This window comes from Sapajus apella, unplaced genomic scaffold (assembly GCF_009761245.1).
Source record: "Sapajus apella isolate SASKATOON/1434 unplaced genomic scaffold, GSC_monkey_1.0 scaffold23, whole genome shotgun sequence".
Taxonomy (NCBI): Eukaryota; Metazoa; Chordata; class Mammalia; order Primates; family Cebidae; genus Sapajus; species Sapajus apella.
Genome location: NW_022436963.1, coordinates 16,153,516 through 16,167,003, shown reverse-complemented (window position 1 = coordinate 16,167,003; position 13,488 = coordinate 16,153,516). Strand labels below are relative to the sequence as shown.

Sequence of the window (13,488 nt, the reverse complement as noted above, 5' to 3'; positions counted from 1 at the left end):
GATCTAGATGATCTGATTATCTAGAAATGCAAAGAGTCGGGCAAAGAGGAATTTAATATCTTTTCTCCAGCCTTCCCAGAGTTAGTGATGACTTGAGCCACACTCTTAAAAGCTCACATTCAACTGAGCTTGGCAAAGACAGACTTCACTTCCTTGGTCATTGATAGCCTATGGCTCTAAGAGGTCCTATCCACAGCTCCTTCACATTACCATCCCTCTTGCCACTCTATCCCTTATCTTTTGAGGCTCCTGATACATTAGGTACCTAGCATCCAATCTTATCCATGTCTTCAAAATGTATTTCCAGTGACCACTATAATACTCCTTACTTAAGCCTTGAAATCCATCTGCTGCCAGCCTGACCAGTTATGTTCAATTACGTTTGTGACACCAGGCAAATGACTTTAACCTAAGGATTTTGATTTCGCCATCTGTAAATGGAAATGATGACAATATGTGTCCTTTCTAGCTCAATTCAATTCCACTCATATGTAAACCATAGGGTCAATACTAAGCCTGGGGAATTGGCAGATGCCAAGAATGTGAAACCTCCCAGAGAGAGTATGCTGAGGCGATGGGATCTTTAAGGAGGCGGCAAATTCATTGTTTTTCTAAGCCAGCCCAGCTCCAGTTTTCCACCAGCCTCCAAGAGTGCTGCAGAGTGTGAGAGTGTGCTGAAGAGGGTCTGGACAACATCACCGAAGGGCAGTCATTAGCCCCGGTATTTGGCCTGGGAATAGACGGAGCTAAGAAGTTCACGTGTGGCAGCATATTAGAAAGTTAAAAGTTTCTCCTGGAACTGGCTCTCCAAGGGGCAATCAGTAATAAATGTGATTTGGACTTGTTAGGCGACATCATCAGGACCTGACTTGGCCCTCAGAACTCCAAGCTATTTTCCTTTCTGGTAATTATGGAACATGAAGCACTTGTACTTTATTTTTATCACGGCTAAACTGAGCAATCAATTTCAGACAGTCCATGAATAAGGAGGTTGCTTCTGGAAAGATGACTCCCGTAGATTATCATTAAGCACTGAAACTGATGCTTAGAAAATAAAGCAACACAATGGCAGGAATGTTTAAAATGGTCCCTTGTGGAAGACTCGTCTTTCCCCTCCCATGCTAATCTTCTGCCTGCTTTTGAGCCTGTCAGCTCTTCTTTTTCCTCTCTCTATCCATGCTGACTCTGGCTGTTCAGTTGTTTCACAGTGAGAGGAGAAACTCCTGGAATTGGAAATGACAAAAGAGAACCCACGATGATGAGACTTTCTTTTCAGAACCTCAGATCCTCATGAGCGATTGCTGAGCATTGCACTCTTGGTGCTCACAAATACTAGGAATTAAATTGTGGAAAAAACATGGCCCACAAATGGCTGCTTCCCCTCTTCCCAACTATTAACAAGATGATAAATATAAATACAGTGATGCGAGTGTGGGTGGAGGGTGTCTGACTGGGGAACACATAGGGGACACTGGGGCTCATGCCCAAGTTGACTCTTGGAGACTGACCGGCACGTGTGAATTCAGACATGAGTTTTGTCAGTTATCTCATAGCAAAAGATGAGTCATATGTTACAGATATGTGTGTTAAGCCATGTTTGCCTTGACGGCTGTGCTGAGTCCCACTCCTTCTTGCTTTTCCTTAGTCTTTTCTGTCAAGTTTCTAGAAATGCAATAAGGGGAATGGAAAGACACATAGCTTGCAACAGGTAAAACTTGAGGTTCATATCTTGGCTCTGCCACTTATTAACTAGGTCTTAGTTTTTCAGCAAGGAAGTGTTACTTAGTTCATTGGATTCTTGTAAGAAATAAAGGAAATGATATATGTTAAGTGCCTAGGTTATATTAGGCACTCAAAAATGGTCGTTGTAATTTTTTAGTCAAACAAAGGTGAAATTACATTGATGCGCTAGTGAAATCTCTCTATTAAAGACACCTAACCATACCCCATAAAGGACAACTGATCTTTATTATACTCAGTAACAAGTAACAGACAGAATTGGTTATAATTTCAACTTGTCACTTTTTCTAGGTGGAGCCTCTGACTATTCAAACTTGTGCAGTGCAAAAAAGGTGCAGTGCAAAAAAGAAGGCAGGGACACCTTAGTACATGGACTTACAGGAATTCAGATTTGATTGTAGATAAATGATTTTTTAAATAATTTTTGTAAACACAGGGTTAACAACCCTCAGGAGTGCAGTTGATCTGTTTCACTTTATCATTTCTTGGTTTCTTAAAACCAGTGACTCAAACTGGGCTGCCCTTTTAGCCTGGGAAATCCCTAAAACGGAAACAGAGCTGGGGGCGGGGAAAGGCCCTTTGTGATTTGTTCAAAATGAATCACCAGTGATTAGGGCTGATTTTCAATGTTGGAGTCATTCAAGTATGTTACCTTGAGAAGTGGAAGCACCCTTGCCTTTCCCTTTTCCTTTCTTTGTTCGCCTCCCAGGCAGGACTCACTCACTCACACCCACCCCTCACCTCTCACACAAAGACCTTCAGAGTTGGGAAGTTTCAGCAGCCTCCCTAGGGAAAAGCCCGGGGAACCTGCTCACTCCAGCCCCACCCTCTAGTCTTTTCTGGCAGGTGTTAGTTGGCTAAGTTTCCCTGTGTACAAGTTTGATGTTTTGCTTTTTTTCGGTAACCCCTGCCCCTCCACCATTAGCTAGGTAATCATCATTGTTCTCTGACATTAGCAAATGCTTGGGTGGGTGAAATCTGTCCTCAAAGAGGCTCTGAGAGTCGTTGGCTAATTGTATTAAAGTCAAAGAAATCTCTTTACACATTCATAAGTAGGCTTTACAGCTGGATAGAAAAATAAGTAAGAAACATAACCAAACAAGGGCATCCAGTGGGATTTAATTAGGATAGGCTTCTGTAGTGGTCTGTCTGAACCACTTGGAGATCTGTTGAAGAGACGCAGAGCTGCGATTTTCCTTTCCATCTTCCTGCTTTCCCTCTGTTCCGGGGAATAGACAAAACAGTGCTTTGAGAAGGGCAAAGCTAATGCTGAGACATAATTTTAAAATTCAGTAGAGTATGACTCAATTCAGCCAATCATTAATGAGCACCAGTGCTAGGAGTTACAGGGCTGGTTCATACCCTGTCCCTGCCAGCTGCTTCCTAGGAAGGGAGAAGGACATAAAGACATGTATGTTAACAACACATCTGCCTGTTAATGGCCAGCCTGGTGCTGAAAAAACATGAATATTCACCCCATCTGCACAAATTCTGCTATAAAACCACAGCAAGTTAACTATTATTTACTTACTATTTTTCTTTAATCTATTCTCTCATTTTTAAATTTAGACTCATGTGAATCAATATTCTCTGGGAAATTATGAGCAGGATATATGGTTACAATGCTACAAACGCACATTTAAAATAAATAAGCCGGTAAATCCGTTCATCTGTGCACCCCATACTCAATGCACCTTATGTATTCTAGCAGTGTCATAGGGAATCATTGCCATGTGATGTGCTGCACATAGGTACCTGACAGAGGTCTTCCAGAGGCTGATGGGATGGAACCGGGGAGCAGGGCGGAGGCAGAGAGAAGAAGAAAGTGGAAGACAGAGGACTTCCCTGAGAGCTCTAGCTTTCATCCCCAGGACTCCCATGGGAGTTTCCTACCCATTTCTGGTAGAGAAAGGTACTCCAGACAAAAGCGATAGAGAGCATAAGCTTAAAGTGCTCGGGGAAGGAGTAAGGAAAGGAGTAGAAGATTCATCAATTCATTTCATATCTTACGGGAACCTACTTTACAACCACATGTCTGTCCATCTGTTAGTTCTCTACATGATACTGGCGAGATACACCAGGAAGTATGATAAATGGTCTTGCTCTCAAGTTGCTTGCAGTCAAGTTAGACAGGCAACACACACACACACACACACACACACACACACACACACACACACACACACACGCAGGCATCCAGAGATAAGCATTCAAAGAGAATGCGTGCTTAAGGACCAAAATAGCAACACTGAAAGTTACTATGAGTTCAGAGGAAAAACTTCTGTAGATGGCATAGGCTAAAGAAGGCATCCCCAAAGCAGGGGGGCTTTAAAGAATGGAGCAGAATTCAGAGAGTGGAAGACATAGTTCAGGCTGGAGAAATACATCAGAAGCAACAGCTGCACATGTAACCTGTTTCCCCTGCACTGCAACTTTGGCTTTTGGATTGGACCAATCACAGCTTCTAATTCCAGTTCTCAAACGAGTGTCCTGAATGGATACTAAGGGGTCTGTGAATTCATAGGCAAACTTTTTGTGAATTCACATACATATTTTTTCTGGAGAGAGTATTTCTAGTTTTCATCAGATCCTCTACAGAGTGACTCAAATTCACTAAGTTTTCATGAGTCTATTCCAATTTATGCCTTTATTATCACAAGCATACATTTTGTTGTCTCTTTACATTGCACTTTTTTTCATTACAAGGAGAATCCAGTTTTTACAAACCCGAAGGGAAACAAAATTTCTCATAGTGAATAGATTAGTGCCCAAGGCCACTTAATGAAACCAGGCCTCCCCAGCAAGGTCAAGCTCTAACGCTTACCCATGCTCATAACTACAGGATTCTCTGCTTAGTCAAGTTTCCCATGGAGAGAATCAACATACATCCTGACTCAGTCTCACCTCCCCTCTTAGGGCTTCTTATATTCTCAGCTCAGTGAAACTCCGCTTAAGTATTTTGTCTTGTCACTGACCATGACTTGAATGTTAATTTTTTCTTTTTGACAACTGTCTTTGCTAACCATCATGCTCTACTCAGCATATTCCATCCTTTAGAACCTGAAGAAAGTAAGCATGATTTAAATACTTGCAGGACAGCCCATGTTTTTAGCATGATATTTCATTATGGTGGCGACACACAAACCCTATGTTCAAAAATGGCGTCTTTATTTTTAAATCAGTATTTATATGAACCTGCTTGCAAATTCACTGCTTGTACACGATTTTTAAGTGGACTACTCTTCCTTTTATCTTTATTATACATAAGTAGAAAGAAGATGATAACCAAGCCCCATGTTTTAATTTCCTAATTTCATTCAACTCATGGCCCATCTTGTTTCCTGTTAGCACCTCTCATATACTGTCCAAACCTGGATTTTTTTGAAGCAAATGTTACATATCATATAATTTTACCCTTAACTAGTTGAGCATTATAAAAGATTTTTAGCAGACTTTGTTATAAATAGTATGGGCCACTTGTCAGGTCATGGAAAAATCTTGTGACAGTGGCATGTGAAAGAGTTTGTGTAAACACGGTCCTACTCATTTTCCTAAAACATTTCTGTTTGGTAATTTCTATGGGTTAAAAGTCTCTTTGGTAATAATGTCTGCCATACTTTTAAGAATCACTGGTGCTGTAAATTATAGTTTTAGTCAAGTCCATTTAGTGCAATTAAGTATGTAAAGTTAGTTCTGCTATAAGTCTTCTTTTGAAATCATGAATTTGTTCCAATGGCATTGATATATTAGGGAACCATTTGAACATAACTAGATTTGTTTACACACAATTTCAACCACCAGGAACACGAGATTAATGCAGGAAACTGCACTCAGCTGAACTGCACCTGATAGGAATACACAACATGCATACACCTCCACCATCTGCAATCCACCTCAGCCCACACCCAGTGCTGCAACTTTCTCTCTGATTCTGGATAACCCCCTCCCACCACTTCACAGTAGCTCAAAAGCAGCAACCCTTCTCACCTTCACTTTCACAGGCAGATGCCAGGTCTTTTATAAGGAGAAGTGTAATACTTACTGTATCTATGCATCTCTTAACCATGTAACATGGGTAAACTGTGCTACCACTTTTTTTGTTGTTGTTGATTCCTGTTAGTTTTGTTTATTAATGTGTCATTGACAATTTTTTTGGGCTTTGTGACCTCAAACCTAGGGTTTCTCAACCTCAGCAATGCTGATACTTTGGGCTGGATAATTCTTTGCTGAGGGAGTGGGGTGGGGCTGTCTCGGGCACTGTAGGATATTTGGCAACCACCTGGCCTGGCATCTACCTGCTACATGCCAGTAGCCCTGATTCTGCTACTCCCCAGTGTAACAACCCAAAATGATTACAGACATTGCCAAATACAGCCTGGGAGAGGGAGAAAATCATGGAGGATTGTGAGTGGTTGAGAATCACTGCCACATCCCATCTCCCATGAGAACTGTGGTATTTATTGTACTGTTTTGCATAGCATGATGGTTTTTAGGAATGCATTTATCTTGTTATAGCAGAGCTAGTTATACATATTATATGAGTGCCTCTGCATGAGTCTTCATATTAATATTTTTTACTATGTGCTATTAGATTCCACGTACTTTGCGTTGAGCTTGAAATATAAATCTCTGAATTAAGGGACTCATTGACTTCTAACAACATCTTTATTTTAAAACTACATAGACCTTGAACCATATAAGATGTTATAACAAAAATAATATTAGTAACAACAGCTATCATTTATCGGGTCCTTTCTAAGAGCCAAGCACTGTGTTATAGGTATCTATATTCAGTGTTGCACTTTACTTTTACAAGAGCCCATTCTGGAGGCCACTGTCTGTCACCTCCACCCCTTAACAGGAGAGAATTCTCAAAAGGAAAACTGTGTCCCTGAAGAGTGGAGTGACTTGTCTGAGGTCAGCCATCTAGCATGAGAACAAGAGGCATCAGGGCACAGAGTCTCTGCTTGTGAAGTCTACATTCTCATGTCCCTGGAGCCTCCTTACTTAAGAATATCAACAACTATTTACTGAATGCCTACTTCTTTTATCAAAGTAGTGACTGTAACACTAATAATACAGCTCATAGCCAAAAAGCCAAAATGCTCAACCAAAGGGCTGAGCTCAGTAAAAATTATCTCACATTACTACACTGAAATTGTATGCTAACATTAAAAATATGGTTATAGAAAAAAAGAACTAATTATATGGAAATATGTTCATGCTTTATTTATGCAACAGCCTGTGTATCTATATCTACAAAGAAAAATACTTGAAGCCTTTATCTCAAATCAGGAAGCACTGTTATCTCAGCAAGCTACGACTACTGATGATTTTCGACCTCTTCATTTTGTTTAACCATATATCTGAAATTTTTAGCCATGAATAGGTATTACTTTTATATATATACATATTTTTATAAAAAATGTTTTTAAAGAGAGAATTAAAGCTCAAGATAGCACAAGAGATAATAAAAGGGGAACTAGATATTTAATGAGTTCAAGTTGGATTACATTCTAGAATACAGAAAGAACTTGCAGATGTGATTACAAAACCACTGTCAGCAATCTTAGATAAATCAGAGACTGGGAGCAAGGCCAGGGAATTGGAGACAGGAATATGTTATTCCAGTTTTCAAAAATGAGAAAAATGTGGATTCTAAAAACTAGAAGGCAATGCATCTAGCATTCAGAATTTGATTATTATATACATTTTATGAACATTTAGGAAAAAGAGTTCAGCCAGAGACAGCTGGGAGTGTGTAGAAGTTCAAGTCACCCTGGGATAACTTTATTTCCTCTTTAAATAGTTTATTTTTGATACATCAATAAAATATTCCAGACAGCATGCACTTTAAGTCCTACAGGAGCATTTGATAAACAGATGTGTGTTTTTCCTTGTAGAAAGCGTGGGCTAGATGATAATTTGATGAGCTGGCTTCACAGCTAACTGAATTATTAATAATTGCTACCGATGACTGCAAACTGCCTGAGCCAGGTACTGCACTAAGCCTTTTAAATACACCACCTTGCCAGATGGGTGCCGTTGTTACTCCCACCTTTATAGATAGATAAATGGAGGCTTGGGGAGGTTGAGTCATATTCTTGAAGACCAAAAACATGTAAATAAAAAAGTTAGGATTCGTGTGTTTAAATACACTACCCTCTATTGCCTTTCCAATAAATAGATAGGGATTGAACTGAGGGCTCTAATCCAATGGCCACAGGTGTTCATCCCATGCAGTATGTTGATCAATGCCTTGGAAGAGAATGTAGAGCTGATATTTATCAGATTGACATAGAGCTGTGAGTTGGGCGGCCCTTCTCTTGAATTCCACTCTGTTTCCTTTGATTGAGGGAAAGGGCTCCTCAACTGGAGGGTCTGTGTCAGAGTGCTGGAAGGAGGCCTGGTCAAGGCAGGGGTAGAAAACCAACTCCAATCTTCTTTTTCCAAGAATATAACCTCTAAGGTCACCATGAGATTTAACCTTTTTAGTACTTTCCATGGACATTTTGTCTGAATAAGAAAGAGGCCTTTGGCCTATTTATTTCACTAGTTTTTTCAGCTGCAAATAGATCTTTGGCAAAAAAAAAAAAAAAAAATCTGGCTCTAAAAATAAAGAATTTCTCTCTTTTTAGAACTTTTCCCCAAAATTCTTTGTTATAGAAGGTACAAGGAATAAAAGAGGAAAAGAAAGTGAGAGAAAGAGAAGAAGAGGAAGGGGTAAAAAAACAACAAGGAAGGGGAGAGAGAATGAGGAAAAGAAAAAAAAGTCAAAGGAAGAAAGGAAGGAGAGAGAAACAAAGAATGAGAAAAAGAAACTTCTTTCTTGTGTGGTATAATCAAATTCTTCTTTAAGGCAGCCGGGCAAAATTAAAGTTATGGTTTCCTGAGCTGTTTGGTCTGGGATGCAGTGTAAATAAGCCCGCCCCTCATCTGGCCCCCAGGAGGCTGGAACCTCAGCAGAGTCTGAGCCCCAGGCTGCCAAACCACCATGAGCTCTCTGGGGAAGTCCCTTGCTTGCTGAGTCAGCAGGAGCAACCAGGGCAACTTGACTGTTTCCCATTTTAATTCTTCTGAGTGCCAGTTGCAGAGTATGCAGGTGAAGGGTGATGTCCTGGAACAATCAAGGTCAGCTCCGATTTGGAAATTGGGACACAGCTCTCAGGTCCTTCCTGACTCTGCAGAGCTTGAGTTTGCAGCAAGATTATTCTTAGCTGGTGTTATGAAATGTACACAACGAGGATTTGGTCAGGCTTATAACCCAGGACGTGTGCTCTATTGGACGTAACTGTGTTTTCTTCTTTGTCAATAATATATCCTGGCATATTTGCATCAGTGGAATACTATACAGTTATCTTTAAACAATGATAGAGACTATAGGGCACTGTTACTTGGGGTGAAAACATACCTGCAATATATTGGTTTCGAGAGCACAAGCATAATATGACACAATTAACATCAGTCATCTCTGGCTGGGAAAATTGTAGGTGTTTTTTAAATTTTATATTTCTCTGTATTGTACTTTTTTTTTTTTTACTAATAATCATAGCTAATGCATATAGAGGGCTTTGTGCTAGGTGTCATGCCAAGTATTTCCCACAAAACATGTCACTGGATCCTTGCAAGAGACATACGAGGTAGGTATTATCATCATCTTCTTTTAACTGATGAGGCAACATACTTAAGTCCCTTGCTCAAAGTTATGCAGCCTGAAAATGCCAAAAGGTAAGACTTAAACCTTAAACTCACACCAAAGCCACCTCATAAGAATTTTCCCCCCAAAACAATAAACTATTTAGAGGTAAGTATATCCTGATAATTGTTTAAACCAGTTTTCAAATAAAACATAGCTATTTAAATTGAGTTGGTTGACTCATAGTTAATGACATGCAAAATATTCCTAATACTTGATTATGTAGAAAAGTAGGCTACAGGGGTCATTCTGTTTTATGTGTCTGTGGGCGTATGTATGCCTCTAAGCATTAAAGTATCAATTCTAATATTTAAGAACTGCTCTTTCAATGTTGGAATGAAGATAATTTTAGATTCTTCTGTTTTATAGTATTTGCAAAATTTCTATAATAGCAAACACTACATTTAGAGTAAGGAAAGGAAAAGGGCAGGAGGCATTCTACCCACCCTTCTGACACCCCCAGTGCAACCCCTAAGATCCCGCTTTCAAGAGAGCTTCTTGAACAATAGCTTGTCCTTCCCTTTTCTCTTCCCTGTGACCTGCCACTCCATGGGGCTTTAGCCTACTTTAGCAAGAACTTAAGCAGGTGCCTTAGAGACAAGGAACAGAATCCATGACATGCAAGGAGATGGCAGAGCCCTGAGAGATAAGCCTGCCTCCGGAGTTTCACATCTCCCTTTTGTTTGTCTGCACTTCATGAGGGGTTCGCAGACACCAAGGCCTGGCTTGTCGAATAGGGCTTGTAGGAGATAAAGACTCTTGACTCCCAGGGCTTAGCATGGAGGGGGTGGCCACTGGACAACTGGAAATTTAAAAATCATGTCATAATTTCTGCAGAGGCCTCTGTGAGAAGCAGCTGAATAATTTCTCTTACATCTGAAGAAGAGGCTATCAGGGAAGGGGACTTAATGTGAACCAAGTGACCTGCATTTACATAGGCTGTTGTGCCCTTTGGTGGAAACTCAATCATTCATTTGAGAAATATTTATTGAATACTTACTATGTGTAGAATACTGTTCCAGATACTTGGGAGGTAGCAGACAACTAAACTCAGTCGTTGGGATACTTAATACTTGTGTTATAGCCCTTCTACCTTCTTGTCTCCCTAAAGGACGCCTACCCTTGCTTTGAGACCCAGAATTTTAGATCTAACCTGGAGACTGCCATGAAGTGGAAAGTGGCAGACATCCCAATTACCCTGATGCAATATTTACACATTACATGAATGTGCCAAAATATCACATGTATCACCCAAATATGTACACCTATTAGGTATCAAAAAAATAATGCAAATGCTAAAAAGAAATAATGCTGAGACAATAGGAGTAAATTAGTCTCCCTATCTAAAAGCAACCTCGAACTTTTTCTAAGAAGACATTTTACTTGGTTTTGGATTCATATTACCAGAACTGGGAGGAAGGATGGAGAGTAACACTAACAATAGCAGCAAGCAAGTGGGGTTGTTGGCCTGAAAGTCACTAGTGTTTGTATAGAGTGTCTGTAGGAATTTCCATTCCTGGGACATATGCATGTGGCAATTGGTAGCCCTGAAGGTCCACGTACACTGGAATCCTAGATAAGCCTGAAAGGATTTCTAACATGTCTGGAAAAATATAAGAGAAAGAAGAGACAAGGATACTTTGATCTCGATTTGGGTGGCGAGGAAACCGTAAAGTGGATCTTGAAACAACATTCACAGATAGACAGATATGAGGCAGCCTGTGGTCCAGCATCACACCTTGTAGTTGAAGTCTTTAGAGTCCATTTCAGGCCTTCTCTGAGACATGGTGGACCCAGAGTGTTGCGTTAGGGCCCAACTGATAAAGTGCTGCATCAAGCTTGAGAGATGGGCTTGTTCCTATAGCTATAAAATGACTGAATGAAAATGGCGGAAAAGCTGGAAAATCCTAGTGCCCCATTGGTAATTGCAGAGGTGACAGTTTGGTGAACCTCAGAGCTCAGTCCTATACCAGTTTCTCCTCTCTCCTTCTTTTCTCCCTAGATGATCGCACACGTGCCCATGGTAAACATATATTACTGATTTAATGAAACAAGTTTTCTCTTTAAAGATGCCAAACATGCCACCAGAAAATCAACCATTAGATAAACATTGAAAAATAATAATAATTAAAAATACATAATTTTCACAGCTCTGTGCTTGAGAAATTATTTTCATCACTTAAAAATAGTGGAGGCCTAAACCCTATCCACACAAGTTTCCTTCCATTGCAAACCCTGCTGGTGAGGAAATTAGGATTATCATCAAACCCACATGCCTCAATTTGACCCCAATCTATTAATAGTATTTTTGTTCTGTTTTCCACGATCTTCTCAACTTCTCTCTCATTACATCACTACATGATGCATGTGTTCTGAGATAGGTCCCTGTCAAGCAAGTTAAATTTTATATAGACTAGTAGCTATAGAAAAGGCTGTCTACAAGGCCACATTAGTAAAGTTACAAAGCGGTTAGTTGGAGAGAGGAAATGTTAGCATTCAGATAGAAGAAATTTTTAAAATCATACTTTGCCAAATAAAACTGTTTCCTTGGAGCTAGATAAATATTCTCCCAAAGACAGACCTGAGGACTCAGACAGCTGCATCTATTTATGGTTTCCCCTGTGTTTCCCTCTCTCCTCCAAATCCAATCAGCTGTACAGAAAGCAATGAGGGTTCCTTTATTAAGCTTCACTATTCCCAGCAAGGGACAGAAGTAGTGAAACAGAAAGCCAGCTGCCATTGAAATGTTTCAGCCATCTGCTTCTTCCTTATTTTTCCCCTTCTCTGTACACATTTAAATGTTCTTCCTTGTTTATCTATTCGTAGAGAGCAGATGGAATCATCATCATCATCATCATCACCATATTACATTTACTGAACAACTACCATGTCCTAAGCACCATGTTAGTAACTTTCTATAAATTATCTCATGTCATCTTCACAAAATTAATAATGCATTATTGTCCCATTTTACTGATGGCAAAACTGAGGTTTAGGAAGTTTAAGCAACTTGACAAAGGCTACACAGCTAATAAGTGGGATTGTCTAATCTTAAGCCCCTCTCTTTTGAAAAAAAATTAGGGCTACAGTGATAAATCTTCAGAAAAATTATAAAGCAGATAAAAGTATTTTTAGCACTCTTTCAATACCCTCTTTTCAAGCCATGTCACTCTACTGCCCTCTACTCCCTTTCCCCAAGCTGCTGAGGATCCCAACAGTTCCAAAAGTATGCTTTATTAGTGGTGTTTGCATTTGAATATGAGTTTCTTAAAAAACAAAATTGAAAGATGCAAATAAACAACCTCTAAAAGTCAAGTGTTAGCCCATGCCAACAAGTGTCAGGAGGGTCTTTGTAGGTTGTTGGACCTCCCCAAGGCTTCTTTGGTGACTCCAGGTAGATAGGTGCCATTCTCAAAATTTTAACAACCCTGCACCCTTAGCAATGTCAAGTTTACACACACGATTTGTGAAAATAGGCTACACATCAAACTTTCCAGTTCATCAAAACCAGAACAACAATGAAACTTCTTTGAGACCATTCTATGATTCCATAGTATTTTGAGGGAAGTGGCAAGGGCAGGTTTTTTTCAGTAGAGTAGAAAGATTCAGATCCCTGACTTTGTTATGATTAAATGAACAAGGTTGTTATTTTCTAGCAAATAAAAATGTATTCTTTGGAAACTCTTCTTCCTCACATCCCTAGGACATGCCCTCAATCTGCTGTTGAAAATCTAAAGCATTCCAGTTGGCAGAACAAGAGACTTTTCTCTTGGTGGACTACTGTGAGTTGAGTTTGGACAATGATTGTTCTGTTTCCAGAAAGTCCCTGGGGAGTGGGGAAGGGGGACTTGGAAACTCAGCCAGGTGTTAGACACCTCCTCAGGGGGTCCTCTTCTGCCAAGCCCCAAAATCCCAGCCCCGAAACAGACCCTGCTGACTTTTTCCAAAGTTTTGACTTTATTAAAGAGCCAGAGGCAAGGGATTTTTTTTTTCCATGCACAATCCTTCAGCTCTGAAATTCTGGATCTGACATTCGGGTTTGAGAGAACTTG

The 13,488-nt window shown here is 40.0% G+C and overlaps 1 long non-coding RNA gene across 1 annotated transcript; it reads right to left on the bottom strand.

Moving 5' to 3' along the window:
• Positions 1 to 1,164: 1,164 nt before the first annotated feature.
• Positions 1,165 to 8,466, bottom strand: LOC116559482. Its single transcript, XR_004272473.1, has 2 exons — positions 4,716 to 8,466; positions 1,165 to 4,639 (listed from the first exon to the last, which is right to left on the bottom strand). It is a non-coding gene; the product is annotated as an uncharacterized LOC116559482 (long non-coding RNA).
• Between the last annotated feature and the right edge of the window lie 5,022 nt (positions 8,467 to 13,488).